Below are 18,266 nucleotides of genomic sequence, written 5' to 3' on the forward strand. Positions count from 1 at the left end.
CTCTTTATTGTTTTACAACAATTAACCAACACAACAACAAACAAAACATAACAATCACACTGTCACTTCTTCGTGGATTCCGCCTTGCGTCATCACTTGTCATGGCACAATTTGGCGTGCCGCCCTGGTCGGTAATCATCCATCCTATCCAATACACAATCATGCCTATATCCCCTTTACTTCTCTGTGTCAGGGTTTCCATTTAAAGCGCCTGCGCACCTCCAGGTCTGTCAGTACCGCTTCCTTCTCCTTGTCCAAACAAGCCCTGTATCCGAGAGTTTCATGCAAGTTTCTTCTGCCGGATCTATGTGATCACTGCGCCGCCCGCACTGCGACGCCGAAAATGCCATCAGCAGTTAGGCGTGGTGCAGTGATCATATTGATCACTGTGCCTGCTTCCCCTGGCTGCCCCCACTCTCTGATCCCTGCGGTGTCAGCTCTTCCCACTAACGTGGGTTGGAGCTGACGCCGTAGGGTACTTTATTTTTTTTTCTTTCTTTTACATGTCCCCTGCTTTCCGAAATGATAAGCAGAGGACACCCCCGCAACCCCTGACCCCCATTACTGTGCCCAGGAAGAGCAGGGGACACTCTCGTAACCCCCGCTCTGCTTGGGTGCAGTAAATGTCACCCTCATTTTGTGCGCCTCCAAAGTCACAGTGACTGTGGGGGTGCACAAATGAGGGCGACATTTCTGTATGATATCTCTTGTGCCCACTCTCCCCTCTGCACCGCTCTAGTCCACACTGCTGTCTCTGCCACTGACCATTTCTTGAGATCCGTCCACCACAAGCCTATGCTCCATCCTGAGCTGTAGTTCAATGCCATTGTTATGCATCTTTTTGCCAAAATGCTAACCAGTTCCTTCATTTTGGCCAGATGTGTTCTGTGCCTATTTCCCCTAGGGAAGAGGCCCAATAGGTATGATTCTGGGGACCATGGTTGCATGTGAATTCCACCCTCCACCCTTTCTTTGATCCCGTCCCAAAATATCTTTATCACTGAGCAGGTCCAGAACATGTGCAGTATGTCGGCTTCCTTCTCAGCGCAACGTGGGCAGCCCCAGGGCTCCCCAATCTTCATCACAGTCATCCTCCTGGGTGTGAGATACACTCTATGCATGGGGTATAGCTGTGCCTGCCTGATTCATGCATTCCTGGACACTTTCTTTGGGTAACGCAAGACTCTAGTCCATTCCTGGTCGCTGAAGGGCCTCTGGAGCTCCTTTCCCCATGGGTCTCTTGTTTGCAGCTCCCGTTCATTGTTAGATTTCAGAAATTGTTCGTACAGTCTAGAGGCCGCATGTCCCACTTCTTAAACATCATACCAGGTGTCCAGCCTCCCCTCCGGGTCCTCATCATCCGGCAATTCAGGCCATCTTCTCTTTATTGTCTGGACCATGCAGTTGTATAGAATGAACTAACCACCGTGTATATCGTGCTCCTCCATCAAGTTTCGGAATTCCACCCATTGACCTTCCTTCCTCAGGTCTCCTATCTGAGTTATGCCCTTGGCTTCACACTGGGATCGGTACATTGCGAGCGTCCCTGTGTCTATGCCCACAAACCCTGCGAGGGAGATCTGTGCCGAGCAGGGGTTCTGCTCCCCCTGGGGTTTCCATGCTTTGCTCCACAAGGTCAGGCCCAGTTTGACCATGTTGGGTAGGGTCCTGGTCAGGGGCTTGTCGATCCATAACAGTTCCCTCAGATAATATTGCTTCAACGCCGACTGGAAGAGTAGTGAGTCTATTGATGTTTCAACCCCTAGCCATCTAACCACAAACTGCAGTTTCCCTGCAAAATAATATTATTCAAAGTCTGGCAGTCTGATACACCCTGCTCCATAGTCCCTTTGTAAGGTGTTTAGGGCAATCTCGTTCCTCTCCCCACCCCACAGGAATTCTCGTGCCATTGTGTTCAATTGTGTAAAGAAGGCCTTCGGTATATTGGGTGGGATGTTAGTGAAGTAGCATAGCATGCGTGGCAATACCGTCATCTTCAGCAGGGCTGCCCTCCCCATCATCCCCAGCGGAAGTGTCTTCCAAAGGTCATTGCCTTCGGTGTCTTATCAAGGGCTCCCAGTGCGTTGGATTTGTGTGTGTCCTTGGTATCGTGTACCTCTATCCCCAAATAACGGAAGGATTTTGGTGCCCATGTGAGTCCCAGGTCTGGCAATTGGCTCGAGGGGACCGCCTTAGATCAGCCAGGGGGAAAAGAGAGGACTTGTCTTTATTTATAGCTATTCCCGAAAGTCTGGTATATGCGTCTATTGCTTCCAGTAAGCATGGCAGGTGCACTCGCAGGTTCCCCGCGAAGAGGAGCATATCGTCTGCGTATAACGATATTTGATGTATAATCCCATCGGTATCTATCCCAGTGTCCCCGTATTTCACACTCAGGAAAACCACCAGCTGCTCGAGGGTCAGTATATACAACATTGGTGACAGCGGGTATCCCTCCTTTGTGCCTCTATAAATCCTCCATACCCCCGAGATATGTCTCCTGTTTTTGACTCTCGCTCTGGGGTTTTTATATAGCAACTTCAACCAGCGCAAGAACCCCTCCCCCATCCCAAAGTGGGCAAGGACTTTGAACAGCCACTCCCAATTCACAGAGTCTAAAGCTTTAACAGCATCTAGTGACGTATTAAGCATTCGCCCTGTCTGCTGTTCGTCTGGTCTTACACATGGTGGAATATCTGCAGATTCCACATCGTCATCCTCCCTGGGACATATCCCATTTGGTCAGTGTGGATTAACGTGGGTACCACCCTTTAAGTCGGTTGGCTAGCACCGCTGTAAGAATTTTGCACTCCTGATTAATGAGGGAGATCGGCCTATAGGAAGCACACTCTAGAGGTGACTTCCCTGGTTTGAGGATGGGTACAATTACCTATTCCGACATACTGTCAGGCAACTGCCCCTTTTCATATGCCTCTTGATATATTTCCAGCAGTCTCTGTGCTAAGGTGGGTGCTATTGTATTCCTTGTAAAACTCTCCTGGGTGCCCATCGGGTCCTGGGGCTTTGCTCGATGGGAGCTCAGACATCATGGTCTCCAGTTCCTATACCGTGATGGGGGCTTCAAGTATCTGAACATGCTCTTCCACTAGCTTTGGTAGTCTAATCTCAGCCAGGGCGTCAGCTATATCACCCATTTCCACAGCTGGGTTGGGAGCATACAATTTCTCATAGAAATATGAGAATATATCATTAATGCCCACTTGGGTCCTGGCCACCTCCCCTGCTTCGTCTCTTATCACATTGTTAGGGTCTCTCCTGCCTTCTTGCTTGGTGAGCCAGGCCAAAGTATGCTGGGTTTATCCCCCTCCCCATGCAATCTCTGTATATACCTCCCATAATCCAATCCCCCCAGTCTCTCCCAGATTGCGACACATCTCATTCTCAACTCTGTGAGTTCTCCGGGTTCCTCCCCTGTCATAGCCGCTTGGTGTCCTGCCAGTTCTATCTCCATTTCCACCTCCCCCAGATCCGCCAGGGCGTTTTCTCTTAGTCCTCCCGTTTTCCCTATTGCTGCTCCCCTTATCACCACTTTGAAGGAATCCCAGATCATACCGGTGCTCTCTACACTTCCCACGTTGTGCTCAAAGTAATCTACTATCGCGTCTTGCATGTATTCATCCACGTTGGTATTGGGGCCTTTCTATAAGTATGTGGCCATGTCGCTAGTAATGGTGCGTGGTCTGACAGTGTCCGTGCCCTAATGTGTACCCTCTCCTCTGTCCATGTACCTGCAGACGTCTGCCAGATGCAGTTGATTCAGGATCATTTGTAGGGTCTTTGCTGGCGATGCTGGTTTCCTGTATTTATCATCAGATCTGTCCAGGAGCAGGTCCAGAGTGCAGTTAAAATCACCTGCCCAGATTAATGTCGCCTCTCTGTATTGGGCCAATTTGGGTGCAATTTTCTTGAATCACTCTGTTGCGTCATGATTTGGAGCATATGTATTTATCAAGCCTATTTCCTTGTTATCCAGCATTCCATGCGCCAACACTAATCTGCCTTACGGGTCTCTTTCTTGCTTTATTTATTGAAATGGGACCCCCGGAGCTACCCATATCGGGACACCCCTAGCATAACTGGAATATGTTGCACTGTACATTTGGCCTTCCCATTTCTTAGCCACTTTGGTTTGCTTCTCAGTCGTTAAATGAGTCTCTTGTAACCATGCTATTTTGACCTTCATCCTGTTCAGGAAGGCATATACTCTTGAGTCTCTTGACATAAGCGTTGAGTCCTCTGACGTTCCAGGTTGCAATGGTCACCTCGTCCAGGCTCATTTCAATGGTATGCCCCGTATGTCAGCCCCTTTCATGTCCTTCTGCGGGCCCGCCTGCCTAGTGCTCCTCTTCCTAGTCCCAGTCCATGCCGTCCTGCCTCCCCATGGGCGTAGGTACTAGTTCCCCACACTAATGTCCTTCTGTGCTGTTGTCGCCATGGACCACAGACTGGGGAGGTTTTCTCTGGCTTGCTTCATTTGATCCATATCAGTTCCATCACCACACGCGCCGTGCCTTATACTTCTTTGTATGCCACTTCATCCACTTTTTATGCCTTTCGCCAACCTTCCAAACAACTAACTACAACTATTAAACAAATGCCCAGCCACCCTACCCCTGCTTCGGCCCCGCTGCTTCTCTTGCTCTGCCCACCGAGGTGGGACCGGCCCACAGCACTGTGATGCCTTAAAACGGACATCCTAACTATTAAATGTCTTGGGGTTGCATGTCCTGTTGCCATCTGCGGCAATACCGAAACTCGTTGCTCCTTTAGTTATATTCCATTTGGCTTGTGTGATATATATGGTGTCGGAACATCTTTCCCATGGTAGGCTCATTCCCACTGTCCCCCGGGTAGATTTTCGGCATTGTTGGCATTTCTGTGTCCCCCTTGCGGCATACTCTGTTGGTCCATCCATGCTTGAGCCTCTTCTGTTGTTGCAAAGAAGTACGATCTGCCCTCTCGTATCACCTTCTGTTTGTCTGGGTACCGCAGCATGTAACGTATACCCGCTGCTTTGAGGCATTCCTTGGTGGGGCCATAGCGTGCACGGTGTCTCTGAACCAGGATTGTATAGTCCGGGTAGATCGTTATTCTGGAGGAGTTCCTGGTTATCACTCCCCCTTCTCTAGAGAATGCCAATATTTTGTCTCGATCTTTGAAGTTCATCATTCTTGCGACTATTGATCTCTAGGGGGGCTCCCGTTTGGGGACTCCTGGTCAGAGCCTTATGGGCTCTCTGCACTGCAAAACCTTGGGACAGTACCCCTGCCCCGATCTCCTGCAGCAGGAGATTTTCAACATAATTCGTGGGGTCCTGACCTTGATCCCCCTTTGGCAGTCCCACAATCCAGATATTATTCCTTCAGGCCTTCTGCATCCTCTGCCCTCTGTTCCAGGATCATCATCACCCGCTGGAGCACGTCTTACATTTGGGTCTGGGTGGTTGCAACATCTGTGGGGTTTTGCTGCACCTGTTGTTCTGCCGTACCCACACGGTCTGTCAGGGTCAGTAGTCTTGTCGGAGGAGACTCACGTCCACCATTACTGTATCCATCTTGTTTTCCAGGGACGTCGTTAGGGCCGCTATGGCTATGTACAGCTCGTTTTCCAGAGACGCCTTCAGAGCCACTATGGCTTCCAATATTGGGCTCTCGCTCTCGCCATCCTTCTGCTGTACAGCGCTGGACGAGGGCATGGTTGTCTCTGATGGAGTGGGTTTGCCCTTGTCTGACTTCCTGGCAAAAGGTTTGATGCTGGTTTGTTTGCCTCTTCCCCCTTTTGATTTGATGGGCATTCTTTGCTGATTGACGTAGCGCTGTCCTCCCCCTCCTTCACCTTGTCAGGCGGCCCTCCAGGCTTCCTCTATGTTCCCGCTGATTTATCTTGGGGCCTGGTGTGTGATGCCCTCAGTTTGTTGAGGCGCTCTACCCCTCTTGCATGCTTATGCAGCTGTAGTCCCTGCGGGCAAGTCCACCCACCCACATGTGGGTTCCCCGCCCTCAGCTATCGCTTTGTTATTGGCCCCTCATGGGAGGGGGAAGACCGCAGATTACTGTGCACTGAGGTCCATTAGGTTATGCATGCGACCTGACTTAGCGTTGGTTCTGGCAGACCTGGTGGTGGGCCCTCCTGGGTAGTAAGCATGCCATATATCCCACCTGTATCGTGTCCTCCCCACTGACTTATCTCAGCTGAATGCCTTCCCAAATGCCACTCACTTGCTCGGATGCCACTATATTGCTCTGCGGGTGGGTTGTGCTCTCCCACGTCCACCAGCCTCTGCCTGTCGTTGTTGCTTAGTCTTTATTATCTGCTGCCCGCGGTCCTGCTCCCGCTTTTGCCACTTGTGTAGTTCTCTGCTCAATGCAGGCTGGGCGAGTCAGTGTCCAAAGTGCGATTGAGGTCCGGATGGCCCGGGCTCCAGCTGCACTCTCCATACTCTGTTTCCCACTGTGGTACTCTTTGAATGGGTTGTGTTCTCCCACGTTGTCCTGTCTATTTCATCAACTTCCGTCTCCTTGCAGCACTTGGCGACGCTCCATTTCTTACCCCGCTATGTGGCGGAGGTCCGCTTGTTGTGCGCTTGTCCCTGTGCCTCTGGATAGTTCTCTCTCAGACCTTACTCATGGATATGTGGGTCTGCCCCGCCGCTGTCTCGGCCCCTGAATTCCTTGGACCTGCCAGTATTGTTCTATGCCCAAGGTGTGGCCCACTCGCGGTCTCCCTCTGTGCCTCCCGGCTAGGGTGAAAGTGAATCTCTCCCTGCTCAGCCTTGTCCCTTTCAGCGAAGGATATCCCCCACAGTGTCTGTGCCTTCTGCTGTGTTGCTCAGCGAGTGGATTGTGCTCTCCCACGTCCACCAGCTACGTTTCTTGTCCTGTAGAGCTCTCCAGGGTGGCAGTTTGCTGTGTATGAGTCTAGTATGATGGCTCCTCACCAGCAGCAGCGCGCTGCAGCTAGTGTCTGCCTGCTCAGATGCAGTGTTTATTTACTACGTGTGTGTGACTGTGTTACTGAGCCCAGTCCAGCTGATGCAGTTCAGTGTGCCGTATAAACACTGTGGCTTGTGTCCCCACGCATCGACCTAATGCAGGACCTTCCATCCATTATTCATTCTCCCTAGCGCTGTAAGTTGCTTTTACCTCTTCACTTGATATGCCTGCAGGCTTCCCGGTGTAAATTGCCTCCGGTGTAGGCCAGGGCCCGTGAAGACTCCTCCTGCCGCACCGTTGAATGCAGCCCTCTCCCCGCAGGTCTGGGCCACTGTGACGTTGTCCCCGTCTCCCTCTTTAGTTCTCCTACCTCCTCGGGATCCGCCTGTGTGTCGGGCCCCGTTTGGCTTCTTCTTTAGTCTCCTGCACCGTCCCAGCCTTTGTTGTTGCTCTGCCCTCCAAGGCTCGGATGCTCTCTGTTTCGCTGGCTGGTGATCCGGAGTCCCATACGGTCCCGTCCGATCCCTGGTGCACCCGGCAGCCTTCTGCGGGCCCAGCTGTATGGACACAGGCTCCGCCTCAGCCTGCACCGCAAGAAGTGGGAGTCTCCAGCGGGCGGGCCGGGTGTCCTGTGTAGGTCTCTGGTGTTCCGCCCGTGGGAGGTGGGTTAGATGGATCCCCAATGGGCGTGCCGCGCTCTGGTATCAGGGCTCCTCGAATCCTGCGCTCCGGCACCGGGCTACCTCCTTTTCGTCAGGATCAGGCCAACGATAGACAGTCTCCTGGGCTTCGGACCCACTGGTACCGCCCGCTCGTTGGGTGACAAGGATCTCCACCGTCTGCCTGCAGCCAGCATTGCGTTCCAGGTGCACTTGCATTGTCCAGGTGCTCCGTAGCAGACCGGAGCTCCGGTTTCGTTCCCCAGCTCCGCCTCACGGGATGGAGAACTCCTGCCGGGGTCGGATCTCCTGCTCTCTTGTCCTCTCTTTGTTGCTGCTGGGTGGCCTTCTCCACCTCCGAGACTCCGACTCCTCTAATCTCCACACTGCTTCTCAGCTGGAGTCGTCCCTGATGTGCTCGGGACCTTTATGGACACATATGTCTTCTCCCAGCTGCGGATTAAGTGGTTTTCGCCGGTTTGAGCTCCCTTGTTATCAGGATCTCACTGAGCTCTCAGAACTTGCAGCTTACCACATGGCCGCCAACCCACGCCCCCACTCCCAATACGAATACTTTCTCACACCGTGAGTGACAACGGACTAATACCAGAGCCGTTTGCCTGACATGTCCCAACACAAGGGTGTCTTGATATGGGCAAAATCTTCCTCGGGGCCAGCCCTTTGAGAGCAAAAATACCCAATTCAGCCCAAAATACAGGTTCTATTGTGCTGAGCAGTGATCTCATGCTAGTGACAAATGACACCCTCAAAGTTTTAGCATATTTATTCTAAGCAGTGAATTTCATATACATTTGGGACTCAAGTTAAAGAATATTACAAAGCATAAACTTAGAACAATGCAAAATATAGTGAAACATGGAACTTAGAGAAACATAGAGAAACATAGAGAAATATAGAGAAACATAGAGAAACACAGTCTTACGTCCCTTTAATCAGCACTGGGAGACCTTGGCTTTTCATAAGCTAGCTGTAAAAACAAGCCCGCTCAGAAAAACAATGCTGGAGGACACCGTCAGAGCCAATTCCGGGCACTTGACCGTGCATGAATCAAGTCCACAGGACGATCTCCCACCGAGTCATGTGTGCATGGATATTTTATAATCTCGTGCTGTCAGTCACCATGACGCACAGTTCCAGAACTTTCCCTGTGCAACTGGCTCATGGAAAAAAACCCAACTCTCTCTGAGAGGCTCCCTGCTCGCTCCTACCCCTCCCTGGTTCCCATCTGCGAAGGCTGAGGAATGTCTTATCAGTACCTTCCCAGAGAAAAGGAAGATTAGCTTGGAGCCAGGGCTACCATTAGTGAGGCTGAATATTCTAAGGGAAGCAGGGATGTATTAACCCCATCTGCAAGCTCTAAAAGGCATGCACTCATAGCTTAGTGTTTATAGCGCTTAAGACTGGCTATCTAAGCGCTATATAGGTGCCATGATGTTCCAAACACTCCAAAAATACCTATTAGCTACAGAGCTAGGGGCCCTCTCCCTGCCTGTCTATCAACAATGCATAATGTGACCTATTTCATACTAGGCCTGCACATTCCTTGTAGCTCACTACTGCATAATGGAAGTGCTACAACAGACTACTGTCAGCATTTTTAGCACATACTTTGAATACACTATTGGCTTTCAGCGGCTAATGTTGTCATCTAAAGCCCTGATTGGCAAGGTTGCAATTTCGTGTATCACTACAAAGGGTCAGGCAGAGTCAGGCAATTGTCGACAAATACACACACCTGATTGCCCTTTCCCTTCCCCATAGGGGTAAAAGGTGGAGTATAAGAGCACACTCTGAGCAAGGCTGAATGCACAAGGAAGCAGCTATTCCAGGACGGCAGTTCAAACGGAGGAGAAAGGCGGTGAGACCTGAAAGTACATCAAGGAGGGAGTTACCCTTGCCCTTTTCAACCCAGACCCGCAAAGCCTCAGATGAAAGAAACATAAGACCGGGAATCGCAGCAGGCGAATGGTGTGACGGATGTCAGCGGTACATGGAACTATCCCGCACTGATAGCCAGGGCGGGGAGACGCGGTTGCCATCATGGTACTGTCCTTGACTCCAGAGGCAAAAGAAAGGCCAACGGGTTCAGCACAGCCAGTGAGTAGAAAGAACCTGATAGTGGGCCGGACTGTGTTAGAAACAAGGTTGCAGTGGCAACATTAAGAAGATTAAGAGACAGACATCTTTTGTGAACGAACTTGGCACCAGAGGTAGAGTCGCACGGTGCCACGTGGACACTTGTTCAGAGGTTTCTGATTGGTACCCCTCTCCTGAACTAAGAGACTGTGTTGAACAAAAAGGGTAAAGAAACTACAAGTACCAAGGGGCCTTAAGGAAGGCTGAAGTGAGGAGTGAAGGTTGTCATACACGGGTCAAGCAAAACCCCCTGTACAATCCAAAGTCCTTGACACTTGGTAGAAGTTTTGACGATAATAGAATTATGAAGTGAGACAGGCGTTTGCGCCCGGTGGAGGTGAACGCCAGGTAAAACTGGTCATTGTGAATGAACACGCCCTTGCCGTAGGCTAACAGAGTGACCCAGCAAGACGTGATCGCCCTTTGGTAGACTATTTTTAAACTTGGCAAGTGCTGTGGAAGGTCTGAGTCCGGATGAGGGGACATAACTAAAAGGTGGTTGTTCAAAAAGACATTGAGATTTTTGAATATTACAAATAAGGAAATTATGATAGAAAGGCAATAGTGACCCCGACTGAGGGACGTTAAGAGAAAAGTTGTGAAGATGCTAAGTGAACAACATGGTGATGACAAGTATGAACCCGAATGAGGGACGTCCACAGTAAGTGGTGGTCTGAGCCTGATTGCGGGAGGCTGACGAGTGAAAGGAGGATCAGAACCCGGCTGAGGGGGATCTAAGGGTGGGGGATATCCACCCAATGTAAAGATTACCAGAATTAACTGTTTGTTTTGTTTTGACATATCAGGCCCCTTTGAAACAAGAGACTTTGCATGAGAAGAGACTTGGGCACAGAAGTCCAGGATGTAGAGAAAAGGAACTGTAAGCTTGTGCCAGGAGTGTGCTGTGCTCAAGAGACCTGGCTTGTCCCGTGCAAAAAAACATGGGGAAGGGTGACCCTGGCAATAACATCCTGACTTTTAATTTGGTGAACACGTCTCTTTTCTTGTGAAACATTACCCCATACTATTTTGTAGCATAGAGGGTAAGGATTGGCAATAGGTTTTTTGGTATAGGCCCTTTTTATTTGACTAGACTCTACTAGGACTGGATTATTATTATTTGATGGTCGTAGCTTGCTCCCATCTTAGATTTAGGTTAGCTTAGGCGCTTATGTCGCCCATTTTACAGTTTAGTAAACACCCTTGAACTGTGATCACTTGTGTCTGTCTTGCTTTGATACCATGCTTTCCTTCCAGTTGGCTGCTTCTTCTGCCATGCATACTCCTGAGAGTGTGTCATCATATTTTTCCACACTTGTGCCAAATACCAGAATGTCATTGCTGTAGTTAATACAATTCGGCAATGTGTTTTATTACATTGTATATCTCATTCTGGAAAATGTATACCGCCGACGAGACTCCAAAGCTCAATCGCTTCTGCTTATTTAACCCAAGATGGGTTACAAATGTCGTAATGTAGCAGCTCCTAGGGCCAGCTGGTGATAGCACTTGTTCAGGTTCAGCTTGGGGAACACTGTGGCACCATTCGGAAGGTGTACCATTTCTGTGATGCGATGGGCCAGATACCGTTCTCTATTGATGGCCTGGTTCGCCCGTCCCATGTCCACGCACAGCCTAATGGCATCCAAGCCCTTTTTTGAAGCAGGCACAATAGGGGACACTCAAGGCGTAGGGCCCACTTAGTTTTTGGAGTTCATCTTCAACCTGACATTGTATGTTGACAGGAATGCCTCTGTAGTATTGTGCCGCCGGCTGCACGTCCTCGTCAATGTGAAGCTTCATCTGTCTGTTGTGTAATTTGCCAATGCCCTTGAAGAGTGTTGGAAACAGTTGGTGAATCTTATCCACTGTGTCAATGTACTTGATGACCATCAGCTTGTATAGTGTCGATAGCTGTCTTGAAGCGTAAAATGCAACCAGATTCCGTCGATGTGGAGATCACATGCAACGAAATCTTCCTTTCTTGCCTCAAATTGACCTAGGCATTTCAGCAGTGTCTTGCACTCGTTTGGGTATAGGTCCACTTTGAATGGGCAGAGTCTTGGTGCTTGAGTAAGTGTCTTTTATACTTGCTCACTAACAACATTTATTGTGTTGCCAGTATCTATTAGAAACCCTGTCTGCCGCTCATTGAAGTGCATGAGCTGCACAGGGCTGTGTTCTGAGGCTTGTTTGTTGCCCAGGGCATAAAGGTACCCTTTCCATCGGTGCTCTCCTTCCGTGGAACTCATTTATGTTTCTGGTTGTGAGGACGAGACTCTGTATTTCCTCTGATCCCTTGCTTGCTTGTCCTTTCTGCGATCTCCCACTGGTTTGTCATCTCTGAATCATGTTCTCCTCGTCCCCCTTCTCGGTTCTTCCTGTGTATTTGGGCTGCAATATGGTACGCCTCCAAGGCCATAGTTGGCGCCTTCTCTATGGGCCTGGTCATGCTGCTACCTTCATTGTTACCTTTTTCAGAGATTTTCGGCATCCAGCACACTGATTTGAAGTGGTTTCCCCTCCAGACGCCGAGCACCTCTGCCCTATCGCTAGACACGTGCCGTCATGGTCAATTTGTATCCACACCTGTAACAAATGGCTCTCGTTGAGTCCTTTGTGCCGCCATCAGATTCTGTATCATCTATTGGTGCATGTGCAAGCATTTTCGGTTGCCCATGGCCTCCACTTGTGACTCAACCGCTAGCTCTGCTCTCGCCAGCATCAGTATCTCCTCCAGTGTCCTGGATTTTTGCAGTAGCTACCTTCTGAAGTTTTGCGAATCGCAACCCGCGATGATCTGTGATCGCAGGGCCATGATTATTGATCTGTACTTACATTACATTACAAATGCGTCTAGTTTCACCCTTTTGTTGTTTAGTAGTGGGAAACACATACCTTTCGTAATCTACATTTGTATGGGGCGTGAAATAGGTAACAAGAGCAGTCTTTAGGCCTTGAATAGTATCTATGGAGTCAGCTGGCACTTCATCAATGGTGTCCTTGGTGACAGGGACTGCCGCTAGCTTCAATAAGCTTTGTTGTCTGATGTCGTCCAGGGGCCCCATGGCACCCACATAGAAGTCAAAATCCCTGATCCACCTGCCAGCACCTGGGCCCCATGTTGCTAGTGTCGGTGACATAGAATATCCCAGGTAATTGCACTGCCAGGGATTATTGAACCCTTTGCTGTACCTGCACCTGCTGTGTGACAGGGACAGTAGCCGGTATGTCTTGATCAGACATGATGGGTGATAAATCTTTGATCCCTGTTGAGCTGTCACAGGGCTGATCAGCCAAATGAGGTCAAAATATGTTTCTTTTCTTGAAATACACAGGGATGGATAGAGAGTCAATGGGCTTGCAAGGATGCAGAAAATCGTGTCTCTGGGCCAGCACAACTCCTTCAAGGTTTTTCGTGAATTTGCAGGCCGTGTGCTCCCCTATAATGGCGGCCGCCTTATAGGAATGAGCACCACCAGTCCAGAAACTGCCAAAATGCCTTGGTTGTGCCACAGTCACTGCTGTGGCACTGGGGCTCCCAGTCCTCTCCCTCCAGAGGATTAATCACTGCGCGCCCGGTTGTGTAATCAAGCTTCAGGCGCTCACGCGCAGCGACCCGGTGCGGATCACCACAGCCTGCAGTAGCGCAGGCTGCCCACTCGTCGCCAGTGTACTGTTGCAGAGCACAGGGACTGCCCATGACTCCTCGGCCTGCACTGCGTCTTGTAAAGGAAGTCGTGGACTAAACGTGGATTTACACCGTCTTTATTCACTGTCTGCCTTCAACTGAACTTCCTTCCCCTTTCTTCCTACCCTGCCCCCAAGGTGCTGCCCCAGGACTAAAATTCCCTAACACCTCGATGCTAAACACTGGACCCTTAAAATGACCATCTGTTTCTTTCCAGAAACAGTGGGGATTATATTCAATTAAAACGAACTGTGCATGGATGGATCCGCTTCCATTTCCAGTTAGCTTCAAACGGTCTCCTCTGTGCTATTTTTATATTTTCCACCATCTAGTGTAAAAGTTAAGAGTAAAACAAGGATGAAATCGCCTTTACACTTCAGTTTTCCACGTTATAGTTGGGAAAGATTAACCTCCTCCGGAAGTTAACGATTGGGGGCAGCATTTTAAATGAATTCCCATTGAATCTGCCTGCTTTTACCTGGTGTCAATTTCAGGCGGATTCCAGAGAATCCCAGCATTACCGTCACCATGGAAATCGATGCTGGCTGTAAGCCAGGCGCATTTGTCAAATGGAGCAGGTAATGGAGGTGGATATGGTATGTCTGCCCCGTCCCCAGCTCCACCTAACTTATGCACAACTATTGCACAAAAATGAAGCAGATTGTGAAAAGTGGCGGAACAAACCACTTTTCCTGGAAAATGTGCCAAACCCCTGCCGCCCCCCTCACCCTCCGCCATCATTCCATACTTGGCAACATTCTGTGACCAAAAAGATGTAGGGTTTTTCAAGTTTCACAAATAATAGTGCGCATAACAATGACATCACAGGACAATACAAAACATACATTGTTGGCACCATTGAAGCATTCTAAAATACACAACCCATCCAACAGCACAACATGGAAAGATGTTAAAATGTTAAAAATGTATCATTCATAATGGAAGGTTAACACTAAATGCAATTACCTAACGTCACAGAAGGTAATCGCACAGAGCTGGTGGGTAACATTTGCCACTGCTCTGTAGCAGCAGCAGCCTGAGCAATACATATGTGTTCCTACAGTGTGAGTTGAACACTGAATGACATGAAGACTGATACCCCCCTCAGTCTGATAAGCAGATGCTGTGTGATGCTCTGCCACTTGCCTTCACTGGTGGTTCACCTAAGGGTTGCTGCAGCACAGAGTCACATAGCTGTCAGGTCAGTGGATTGGTCTTAGTCCAATCAAAGTCATCACCTACCACTCCACTGCACAGACAGACTAATGTGTGGCATGCTTTTCCCTCGAGCCTGCCTTAGAGTCACATACATTCTAGGGTAGATGCAAAATATAAATCAAACCACGTGGTGAGTATTATTCGATGATGATTAACAATCCACACAATTGATGAAAATGTAAGCTACAGTTGCCAAACCATTGAGCAAACAGTAATTACCTGCAACCCCCCAACCCCGCCCTCCATTATCCCATTTACTCATGATTTTGGTGGTCCTGGGACGTTTATTGGGGCCATTAGCCTAATGAAACACGCGGGAGACATGTTGGGAGGGTAGAAACGAGACCTGGGAGTGTTGACAGGCTGCAAATGAGGATGTGTTGATATGTACAAAGGAAATGACGCATGCCGAAGCATCTAGAAAGTACGCGTTTTCCTGCTGGATTAGCCCTGCCTGAGGCAGGCGGCCGATTTCTTACTGAGATACGTAGCATCAGGCGAGAGAAACAGCCCAATGATGATGAGTTTTACCGACATTGTGTCCTGGAGCAATCAGGGGCTAGGACAGGAAAATCGGCCCAACTGTTTATGAGAATCTTTGACCTTGTGCGTTACTTGAAAGAAAATATAGATTTCCCAAAGGGAACGGTGCCAGGTTTTTAATTTAGGAAGGAAGGGCGTGCGAGTGCTTTCCGTATTGGAAGGCCTCTTGTTGAGTGCCCGCCAGTGCCAGCAGCAATGCAACCTCTTTCCCAAGCGCTGAAATGTCAGTCGAGAGCACAGCAGTAGAATATGCCCTCACTCTCGCAGACTAGTACAGCAGAGACCACGCCACACCAATATACGCTTCCCTCAAACTCACTGAACAGGTATAGCAGTGGCCATGTCAGTATACGCTTTCACAGAGGGGCCACAGGAGTTTAGCATCACATTGACGGAACAGATACGGGGATGGGGGGGGGGGGGTGCACAGTACTCCAAGCTTCCCTCACACTCGCAGAAGAGATATGGATTGTGTGGGGTCGGTTACAGCAGTACCAGCTTAATTTACATTTTACAGAACAGGTACAATGGAGGACGCAGAAGTTCAAGCTGTTCTCACACTTCCAGAACAGACGCACCGCAGACTGCAGCAGTACAGGCCTCTGTCACACTGACAGCAGGGGTCTCGGCAGTACAGATGTTCCTCACAGAGCATGTACAGGGAGTGAGCCACGCCAGTATAACCTCCCATCACACTCACAGAATAGGTGTACACATTCATTCAAAACAGCTACATCAACAACGTACAGACATTTTAATTATTTTGGAAGAAAACAGCTCACTTTATTAAAGAGTCAACTTGCGGGTGATCCTAGCAATGACCAGGCTTCTTGGGACCCTGGGCCTAAGCACATTCCCCGGATGGCCTTATGCCATTCCCGGGCTTCCAAGCAGGGGAACCCATCACTTCGGTTTAACATTCCTTCCGGGTCACTACGTCACGTCCTAGCAGGAACAGTCTCTTAACTCACATACCCCTGTATGGAGTGGAGCCTGGGCCACTGTGCAGTTGTTGATGAGTCCAATTGTCCATAAGGGTGAAGGTGCCTGTCGCACCCGTCTGGCTCCTTCTGCCAATGGGTAATGCTTGTGGCTACCATCCGCCGGGTGATTCCTCTTCAGCTAGGATCGCCTTGTAACTTCACCACGCTTTGGGGGGTGGCCACTCTGTGACCCCAATGCCCCACACCTCACATTTCCCATACTCACCTTTCAGCCTACTTGCACCCAGCTTTCTGGAGCGAAACCAAAGCCATGGAGGAATCGATGCACGCCAACAAGGGCTCAGCGGGGGATGGCACTTCATGTCCACCCCAACACTCCTCTCTTAACTATGCATGCCCCTTCCTTGTTCAGAAGTGCTGCTGCTTCTGTCGCATCCTGGCCGCCAAAAGAAGAGGCTTTCTCTGGCACGGCCATGCATTTTAAAGTTCCCCCAGGTCAAAAGCGGTTCTCCCTAGCCTGGGGCTGTGGTGTATGGCCCACTTAACTGTGGGTGTATTGCCCCTTTAAGGGAGTGAGTCATGACTTTGTCACGGCTCGTCTAAATAAAAGAGGCTCTGCTGGCACGTGAGAGGCAGTGCAGCAGAGCCCCAGGAAGTGGCAACTTGTGTCTGTGTGGTTATTTGTCTTGGGCCACTGTGTGACCACGTCCTCTTGTCACCGTTCACGGCCTGGGTGCCCCCAGAGCCCAGGCGTTCGTCTGGTGGGTGCTCCCAGCCACTGTAACCCACGGTCTTGTTGGTAATCCGGGTGATCCCGGCATCTGCTGCGGCCCGACCCTGGTGACTGGTGGCGGGCCGCCACATTGGCAACGAGGGCTGGTCTGGGCCCGCATGCTGGAGTGTGCGTGCTGCTGGAAGCCCGTTTTTTGTTTGTTTGCCCCTTCCGTTTCCGCCTCCCCTTTCATGGAGTGGAGCCGGAAAGGGTCGGAGTGGCAGCCCACTATGTCAGCTGCCCCTCCAATGCCCCCTTTAGGGGGCTGGTGCAGCTGCTATGCAGGCACAGCAGGCACCACGTCCATAAAAGCTTCACACATACATCAAATACAGTGGGGGCCATAGCAGTAGACTTACAGACCAATTATAGTGTGCCCAGCAGCATGGCTAGCCTCACACAGACGAGGAACAGTCCAGGCAGTGGAAGTGGAAGCACGTACAGCCACACACACACACACGGGATGGGTATCGTGCATGCAGTGCAGTGCATGCCTCCTTGGAACAGCACAAGTTTCCCGAAACGCCAGCCTCGACAGCACCAGGGCAAGTGGGCCCTCTCACGTGGAACAGACACCGACAGCAAAAGTGAATTCCTTCCCCCGCCCCTTCTCCTCTAAGCCGACCCGGAATTGAAAAGACTTTGCAGCTGCATCTCAACTGCACCATTAATTCTTTTTAGATTAAAAAAGACCCTCTAATTCCCCTTCTTGTCACTAATCTGGATTTAAATGCGCTCTGCCGGTGATTGAAAAGGATTAGACACAGAGACTAGAGCAAATGTTCACAGAATAACTAAGGAGACGCATGTATAGGCATCCAGGGAAGGTCTCTTATTGGTGTATTGAAGTACACAGGGGAGTTGCTAGGTCTGGAAAAGACCCGGGGCTACGCTGATGTCTGGACTGTCGGGACTGGGGGCTAGCTAGTCTTTTGGCTGTAGCTCCTGAGATTCTATCCGGGGCTACAACCAAAAGATCAGGGGCTATAGCCCCCTTAGCCCCCCCCAGCAATGCCCCTGGAAGTACAGAGGAAAACAACTAAAAGTATGCCTAGGAGCACTCGGAATACAATTAAAAGTTACACATAGAAACAACTAAGAGACATCCTACATGACTGAGTAACTGAAGAGCTGTGTGTGTGTGATATATTTCAGAGTGGCAACTGTCTTTTGGATACGTGTGTGAGATGCTAATAACTTTAGCACCGTTTCATAAAAATGAATGAAATGTTCCCAAAAATATACAGCGGACTTTGAGTTTGTACAGGGTGCCAAACCTTTGAACGTTGTCTCGGGAGGATAGCTCAGGGGCAAGCAGTTCGCCTTGAA

This window comes from Ambystoma mexicanum, chromosome 3q (genome assembly GCF_040938575.1).
Source record: "Ambystoma mexicanum isolate Mex_15411 chromosome 3q, UKY_AmexF1_1, whole genome shotgun sequence".
In the NCBI taxonomy this organism is placed as follows: Eukaryota; Metazoa; Chordata; class Amphibia; order Caudata; family Ambystomatidae; genus Ambystoma; species Ambystoma mexicanum.